This window comes from Cervus elaphus, chromosome 12 (assembly GCF_910594005.1).
Source record: "Cervus elaphus chromosome 12, mCerEla1.1, whole genome shotgun sequence".
NCBI lineage: Eukaryota > Metazoa > Chordata > Mammalia > Artiodactyla > Cervidae > Cervus > Cervus elaphus.
The window spans coordinates 43,853,337-43,862,408 of record NC_057826.1 but is presented as its reverse complement, the minus strand read 5'-3'; the positions used below and the strand labels follow the sequence as shown (position 1 = coordinate 43,862,408).

The window sequence follows — 9,072 nt, the reverse complement described above, 5'->3', positions numbered from 1 at the left end:
ATATTACATTCAGTAGTATTTATTTTGTTCTGACAAATAAGAATAATTCAGGGTTTATATTGTCTCTGTAACCAGCAATGTCCAACAAGTCACTTTGGTTTTTCTTCACATTCTTTGAGAAATACTCTTAGAATAAGATGGCTTATCTTTTTAATGTTTTAAATTTAAATTGTGTCTGAAACTTCTTTTCCTTTCTTTGGCTCTTTAATATTTGGCATCTGCAGATTTTAGTCCCAGAGTTAGATCAGCCTGGAGAGTTTCTAATTTCTTGAACTCTCAGTTCTGGCCTGATTCCTACCCCCTGGGAAATATAATGCTACTTCTAGAATCTTTCTAAACCACACAAGGACTGTCGTGTAAGGACATTTCAGTGATCAGAATTCATGACTCAGAGCTTTAAAAAGTCTAAATTCTTGTATCTGTTCTTGAATTGTGTCCTGGTTAGAGTTTAAGCCTCCCAGTTTTCCCCCACTTCACATTAAAGAAACTAGATCCAAGAATTGATGAGACAAACTGCATTTGCAAAGATAATGTTAGATTATGATAAGAAAATAGTTTACAGAAGACAAGAATAAACATAAGGGGAGAGAAAGGTTAATGAATATTTGGCAGTCATTTAGGAATTAACCCAATATTGAGTATCTACTATATGCCAAGTAATTTCACATATATTCTCCCATTTAATCATTAAAGTAACCTTGTGGCATAGGCACTATGTGACTCATTAAAAGAGAAAACTGAGGCTCGCAGTGGTTAATCGCCTTGCCCAAGAGTCCCATCACTAGTGAGCGTTACAAGACTCCTAGTACAGAATTCTTTTCCCTGCTGCACGCTGTTGAAAAGACTAGTAATTCTACAGTTGGCAATTTGTCATCCACTACCTATGATTCACTTTTTAATATAAACCTTACTAAAATAAATTCATTTTTATTCTAGTACAAACTCAAAATATTACCTTGTCTAGAAAAGTAAAATTGCAAGGTTGTCCCTATTAGAATAGTCTAAGCAAGAACTGGGAAACGTGGAATTTGTAGAGAGTTGATACCATTCTCTGGATTCTTTACAAACAAGAATAAACCCCTATCTAATGCAGACTACTCAATGCCGCCTCCTTTTAGTCTAAGTGGGGCCCTTTTACCGAGGAAGCTGCTAATATGGCATCAGGCTATTAATGGGAAAAGCATTTACTTTAGATTAAGAATAGTGTAAAGTAGAGCTGGGGCCCTCTATGACTGGCTATTAGGGATGTTAATTAAATATTTATAATGTCTAAATTAGCATAGTGAAAGCTCAATTCATCAATTTGTTCTGGTCTGTTTGTAAGGGGGAAAAATAACTCCAAATGCCCCTGAAGAAAGATGCTATGTGAGTCAATAGGAGGATGACTGAACAATTTATTATGATTGTGGTAAACTTTTTATTTTGATTTTATTTAAAGATACTTGTTGCAGCACCTTACCTTAAAGACCATTTACCACAGTCAATATACTGGAGGGCCATGTATTATTCATTGTTATCCAATGAAAAATTTGCTAAGGTGTTTCCATGCTGAATGTCTGATTGATTCATTGATTTCTTGATAGTTACTTCCAAAAAGTAAAGGCTAAATTTGATATTGAGAAGTGGGGCTGGAAGCCAGAAGCCCCAATTCCTTCTTTTATTACCAACTAGCCTGCTGAAAGACCTAGTTTTCCAAGCCTTTAAATGATATCTTGCTAATAGAATAGTTTTCAGGCTTCATGGTTAATAATTGAGAGGAATAGTTGGATCTTCCACTGAAAATTGCTACGTATGTGGCTGCTTCCCCTTCTGTCCCATGTAAGGAAGCCAGAAATATTAACACCTAAATGCCCATAGCCTGTGAATGCCTAACTAGTGTCTTTTATGAATTCCATTAAATTAAAATTATTTTTAATCTCATTTTATTATGAGAAAGTCCCCAAAGGGAAAGATCAACTGTCCAATCTATTTTCAACTGTAGATGAGGCTAGCTGCAATGGAGACCTCATCACCAACATTTTAAATGAAGTGTGTGGCTGGCTTAAGCTCATCACCACTCACTCGAGTTTGGGTCAATACACTTAAATATGGGTGGAAAGTTTGGAACTTTTTTAAGCAAATCCATTCTCCAGACACTGACCCAGTAGTTAGTTCCCTGATCATACCTGATGAATGCACTTCTCCCCCAAAACTAAAAATTAAAAAATAAAACTATTAAGACCTCAGTTTGTTTTGGTTATAATGAACTGTTTTCCTTCTGTCTTGTAGGTTTTCTTCTCCAATTAAGTGACCCGAAATACAATGTGACCCCTCTTTATATGGGTGCATCTGATCGCCCTCTTTCTTTCCTCCATCAGACAAGCTGGCCTTCCCTAGAGGGTGGGCTGGCGTGAAAGGGTTAAAGGTTGTCTGGTCAAAATGACCCAACAGAAGGAGCCCGGCCCAGAGCTGAAATCTAAGTGCTAATGACCGCTGCCCTTCACCCCGCTGCTGTCCACCGGCCGGACCTGAGGCCGGGTAGGGGCCAGGACTGGGAGTGGGCACAATGTTCTGCATTTAACATTTGAACTTCTCCTATCCAAGGCAGCAGGCCGTTTTGTCCTGAGGTCGCTGACCCTGGCTCCCCCATCAGCTGCCCTGAAACCTTAATTGAATGACAGATGGTCATCTTCGGGGGCGCCAGAAGCTGCGGGCTGCCAGCCGCGCAGGGGCTGCGGCCCCAGGCCCCAGCGGTCCTGCCCCAGCCCTGCCAACAAGGGGCGGGCAGCAGAGGCAGCAGGAGGCCCGCGGGAGCGGCGGGCTTGGTGGGTCTCGGCCAAAGGCGTGGCCCCGCGCCCCCTGAGGAAACAAGCGCCTAAGTGGTCACACGGGCGAATACCTGGTTCCTGGCGCCCTAACCAGCCTCCCAGGCAGAGCGCCCCAACAGTGCAGGCCCTATAGGCCTCGGGCCCCGGAAGGCAGCCGAGAAGGGACAAAACGTCTCGCCTCAGTGTCGAAGGCCCGTATTCCAACAACCGCGGGCCCCAAGCGTCGAGTTCTGGAGTCCGTGCGGCCTAAGGCAAACAGGCCACCGTCCAAGCCCAGGGTGCTCATCCCCAGGTGGGTCCGCCCTCCTGAGCCGGCGAGAAGGCCCGAAAAAGACCGATCCCATGCCGCAGGCGGCCTGCCCTGAGTCATCAAGAGCGCCTTCGGGCGAGCGCCATTCTCGGCCGGAGGCCACGCGAGCCACGCTGATGTTCGAGCGCTGGCGCCCCAAAACCACCCCACTGCAAGGAGCTTTCAGGGCTCTAGAGTAAGAGGTGGGCGCCCCAAAAAGGGCCTGGAGGCACCAGAGTCCAGCAGCGCTGCCTCAGCCGCTCGTCCGCGCCCTAGTGTCCTATTTCTTTAAAATAAAAGCTGCGAGCCCTACAATTACTGGGATTACAGTGAGCGGGTATTGATCTGCAGCCGGCATTGTAGGATCAAGCAGGCGGGCGGAGGCAGACATCGCCGTTCCCACCCCTTAGCCGCCGCCTAGGCCTGCAAAGCGCTAAAAAACCGTTTCTAAATGTTTGATTTCAAACGCACCATCAACACCTGCTGCAAAAGTACGACCACCACCCCCCCCTCCCCGCCTGCACCTCACCTCCTCCCCTCCGCCCGTGGGCCTCCCAGGCCCGAGCCAACTACATCGCCACCTTAAGCCCCCCACCCTTTTTTTTCTTTCTTCCTTTGTTTTTAATTACTGAGGGAAAATATACACATAAGCAAAAAAAAAAAAGCCTCCCCGGCAGGCGCGAGCGGGGGTGTTGAGGAGGCCGGCGAAGGCGGTAATGCAACCCTAATGCACAGATAGCTGACATCAACTTCCGTCAGGCAGCTCCTGGAGATCGAACCTTTCGATTGTAACTGGGACAATTTGCATAGTGATTCCCTTTCAGAGCTTTCCCGGGTCCATAACAAGCCCAGGCAGCTATTCAAATGCAAGTTGCAACCCCAAATGCAAGGCTAGCCGGACCAAAAAGAGCCTTCCGGCGCTCGGGAGAAGCGAGACCCGTGCTTTGGATCTCATCCTTCTCTCTTCTTTTTTTCTCTTTCTCTTCTCGGGTTCCTGATTTAGCTGGGAGCTGTTTATTTATGGCTGCAAATGTGTGCGTGCGAGAGAGAGGGAGAATTGATCTTTGCCTGGACTTAAAGATGGAGCCGAAGGCGCTGGAGGGAATTTGGGTTTGTGCGCCTAGCTCAGACCGGGGCGCCGAAGGGGGCCGTTTGGCACGAAGCCCGAGGTCGCTCTTTTCCGCACCCCTCACCTCGCGACCTTTCAGGAATCTGAGGGGTCCTGAAGCGGCCTGGCTGACCCACCTCCCCGGGGCCGAGCTACCGAGAAAGGCTTCATGGAGGGAGCCATCCCGTCCCCGTCTTTAAAATGAGCGCAATAAAAGGTATCACCTGCGACTTGTGCGGATCACTTTTTCTTACTGTGCACTGGCTCGGGGGCGGGAGCGGAGAGTACAGTTTCCGGAGTCGGAGGGGCGGTGGGGGGGGGCGCTTATGGGGGGCCTTATAGGATCCCGGGGAGCGGGGAATTAGGAGGTTAGAAGTTAGGCTCCCCAGTTTCCCGGTTTCTTTCTCATTTGAAATTATGCAGATTGACTCTCGTTTCCTCCCTCCTAGGGGGCAAATCCTCAAACGCGAACCTGATCACTTGTCACAGAAGCAACTTGCCATGAAATCCGCTAATGCGCCGCGACTCGCCCACCCGGGTAAGCCTCTCTCACAGGCGCGTGCGGAGGTGGGGGTGGGGGACAGGCCGGGGCAGGGGCTCCAGGGGCCCGGAGTCGCTGGTCCACTGCTGAGCCTGTAGCCACGCAGACTGGGTGGGAACCGAGGGCGGAGGGCAGAAGCCGCGTCACGGTCAGGGAGCCGAGCGAGGGCGCCCCCCTCCCACCCTGCCCACCCAGCTTCGGCGCTAACAGGTCCTCCTGGCAAATTTAAAGTAGCAAATGAGGGCGGGGAGGAGGCCTCCCAAACAGGGTGTAAATATCCGGGCGTGCCAAGCGTGGCGGCGGGTACGCGAGAGCGCGTCTGCGGTCTACGAGCGGTTCTCCCGCGAAGACGCGTGCGGCGGCAGAACTGCACCTGCATCCGTGCAAGTCGTAGAAATGGAGATAGCCAGGGTCACTGACCTGGGGAAAACCCCGAGTTAGAACTTGTCTACACTTCCCTAGGCTGGTTCCTGCTTTCTAAATCCCCCAGGTGGCTTGTTGTCTCTGCAAATCCAACCCAAACCTGCTCAGGATTATCCCAGGCCACTGTCCTTGCAGCACTGACCATTATTGCGATGGAAGAACCAGCTCCTCTGGTCAGAGAGCATAAAGCGGCGGCTAAATTCGTGTCTTTCCCCACCCACCCTCCCCGCCCTTTAATGGTGAGAAAATATAGGCTTCTCAAATCCGCAGAAGCAACCAAACACACATTTCCCAATGTTCTTTGTTTATATCGGTTCGGGTGCTGGAAGCTGTCTGACAACGAGATTTTTCGTTGAGCCTGTTTTATGCAGAGCACTTGGGATATTTTTCAGTCTTGTATCTTAAATATATATACATATATATATATATATATATATATATATATATAGAATGCTTTCTGGATGGTTTTGCAATAGGTTTCTTAAGGAACAGATATGTTCGTAAGTGTTCGGGATTGAATGGTGAGAGAAGCTGCCTGGGAAGGTATAAATAAACCCAATGCAAATTAAAAACACATTGAACAGAAGAAATGATTATGAATGAAGATGAGGGAATTAACTAGTCTGGGAAAAAGTGATTTTAATGTCTGAATTTTCCAGATTTCATGGTCACAAATAACAAATTGAAAGGAATTTAGTCTATCCTTTTACCTGTGTTTTCTTTATGCACAATGGAAGAACACAGGCCCTCCTGGGTTTGTCTGTCAAGCGCACATTTCTAAGCATTTCAATGGACAAATCAGCTTTGGGATGTTTTCCTACTTTTTCCGTAAACCACAACCAGTTTAGTTCTGATGGAAAACAATTTAAAATTAATTCGGGTTGTAGAAAAAAAAGAAAAAATATAAAATCCTAACAGTTAAACTATTACCAGATTCCAAGGGGTTAATTTCATATAAATAACCCACTTGCCTGTGAGCACAGAAGGTGGAAGTTAGAGGTCCTGGCAACAAAAAGGCTCCGGTGGTGACACAGCTTTTTGAGTCTGAGGGGGTCTGCAGAGGCTCTGAGCCTAGCTTTGGGTTTGTTGCATCCCTCTTGCTCGCTTAAAACAGTAACTCAAGATGTAAGTAAAAGTGTTTTCATTTTTTATTGATCCCACTAACATCTTTCATTATCCAGCATGTAGCCACAGCAAATTATTGCTCATTTGATACCGAGAATTCTATTGACCATCGCTTTCGTTGGAGAGAGAATTCTAACTACTTGGCTCCTCTGTAGTCAGAGCTGAGGCTGAGAACATTCCTCGGCTAAAACCCAAGTAAATTGAGCCCTCTGCCTCCCGGAATTGATGGAGATATGTTCATTACATGAAGCCACGTGAATGTGCATAGAGATCTGCTTTTTACTCTGCCTGCCTTGCCCCCACTCATGCAAAAGGTCGGTCCCTTTGGAACAGATCTGCCTACTTGGAGAGCTGGGCATTCGTTAACCTCTCCTGGAGCCCTTCTGGCAACTTCTTTCCAACTCTGACCAGGGTTAGGGCAAGGGAAATGATGCAACAAAAGCCTGCTCTTAAGGTCAGTCCTGTGCTCAAAACCACCCCAATGTAGACACCTATGGAAATCATTACCCACACCCTCCCCCCCAAAAAAGACTCCTAAAATATCCAGATGAGCGACTTTATGGTCTGGATACAACTTTCTAAATTAAACTACCATCCCCTTCAACTCTCCTTGTCATCAAAGAGGTCTAAGTACTGGACGAGAGAGCTCTGAGTTCAATGTCTGTTTTCTCTTTGGTTGGCAATGGGTGTCCAGCCCCGAAAGACAGGCCAGGCGACTCCGGTGCTCCCGCCAGTGCAGGAAGAAAGCGTCCCCTGCCGCCTGCGCCCCCAAGACCCCAGTGAAGGCCTGACCTTTGACCCTAGGGCTAGCAGCTTCGGAGTACTCATGGCTAAAGAGGGAGGAAGGTAGAGAAAAGAGACTGGAGAGAGGGTCCAGGAGAGGAAAGGAGAGACCAGACTTGTTTCCCGAGAAGTTAGTGGCACGTAAAGGAGTCCAGAGCTGCCCCAAGCAGGCGCCAGGCGAGGTCTCAACTCTCGGGCTGCCTTCGCCTTTCCCAAAGTGGCTTCCTCAGATCTGCCTGTCCGGACCCAGGCGCCCTTTTGGTCTCCCTTCGGGCGTCTCCCTGAAAAGTGCCCCGATTCGAGGGTGCGCTGAACTGGCACTCCCGAAGCGCAGAGAGAGCCGTCAAGCCTGACAGCGAGCGGGGCCCGACCACCGCTAGCCCGCCGGGCTTGTCACATTCCCCAGTAGTACATAATCCACGGCCGCTACACGGTAAGCCCTCCACCCCAAGAGGAGGCCAGGACGGTCTTGGAGAAGCTATGCCCGTGGGGACTCGGTAGAGGAGATGGTTTGGTTAGGTTTCATTTCCACAACCACCAGGTTTTCCACTAGGTTCCAGAACAAACGGAGAGCAAATTAATGCGTTTAACAAATGAGTCGGCGCTTGCAGCCCGCCAAACGGCTCCAACTCCAAATCCGAAGGCGGATTTGGGGCTCTTAGGGACCGTCTAGGTAGTTTATTTTCCTAATGTTGCTAAATGAGCGTGAAACTGTTCTCTCGGGGACCGCGCTCCATGAACCTTGTGCGTATGGGAGCCACTCTTGTTCTAGAACAAGTTAGTAACGGGTTGGGAGCATGCTCTGAGCACGCGAGACTCTCGCCCAAGAGCAGCAGCCTAGAGATGAGAGTAGATTCTAAGTGGGCTTTCAGGGATTGGGAGATAGGGGAGGGGAATTGAAGCTGGGATTCATACGGTGGATTTTTTTTTCTTTGTTTTTCTTTTTGTTTTTAACGTAGATAGATAACCCCGGCAGTGGTGTAACCAGCGCGCGCGCCCAAAGCCGTCTTGTCCCTCGAATGCGCTCACCGCCGGCAACACTTGGAGAATCCAGCCCACAGTGGTTTCGAAAACCCCATTTTCCTGATTGCAGCTCAGACTCTGGAACCCCGAGAGCCGCCCCAGAGAGGGAGCCTGAATCGGGCCAAGTAGTGGGTCGGGGGCACACAAACACGCACGCACGCACGCACATGCACACACAGGCAGAGAGCAGTGCTTCATAGGATCTAAGATCCAGAGTGGCTGGAAGCGGGTCTGGGAGGCCACGGCTGAGGGAGCCAGCAAGGCCCTGGTGCTGCCCCTGCCAGAGTCGTGCAGCCACTGAAGCAGCCTGATCCTGATAGTTATTTTGGGGTTGGGGGGGGGGGCGGACCTGGAACCCAGGTTTGAGCTAAAGAAAGTAAGGGCAAGTGACAGATGACCAAGCATTTCTTTGAAATGAGGAAGAACTGAGACCTACCCAGCTGGCCTGGCATTAGGGCAATCTGGACATTAGGAAACTACTCTCCTCGCGCACACAGCAGCACACATCCTCCGATGGCAAGCTCACCCATGCCCAGCAAGGGCCACTGCACCTCCTAACTGCTTTGTCGGCCTCCTCCAGGTTTTGCCAGGCAAATGAAACAAGAACTCAATAGTAAATTATTTTGTTCAGACTTCTGTCTTTTTATGAAAATAAAAGGCAACACTTTGTCATTTTTAATCATATAAGCAGACAATAAACCTAATCTTGATATTGATTTTTCCAGAATCAAGTGATTTTGTGCAGTGTCTGTTTTATTTCCTTTCTGAGGAAGAGCCGTTTGTTGGTAGATGGTGTGGCTCTAAGACTGCACTCCAGTGGGCAGGTGCTTATCTGAAACATGTAGCTGATTGTGGACTTTGAAGCCAGATAGCTAAAATGGGGTTCTGCCTGTGTGGCAGGAAGTTTGGTTTTTGTCTAGTTATCTAGATAATGGTTTCAACCTCTGGTGCCCTAGGATAGATTTAAGACTCA

At 48.6% G+C, this 9,072-nt stretch overlaps 1 long non-coding RNA gene across 1 annotated transcript; it reads left to right on the top strand.

Annotated features, from left to right (window-relative positions):
- Nucleotides 1-3,145: 3,145 nt before the first annotated feature.
- Nucleotides 3,146-8,808, top strand: LOC122705593. Its single transcript, XR_006344147.1, has 4 exons — nucleotides 3,146-3,299; nucleotides 4,100-4,421; nucleotides 4,654-4,742; nucleotides 8,036-8,808. It is a non-coding gene; the product is annotated as an uncharacterized LOC122705593 (long non-coding RNA).
- Nucleotides 8,809-9,072: the final 264 nt, after the last annotated feature.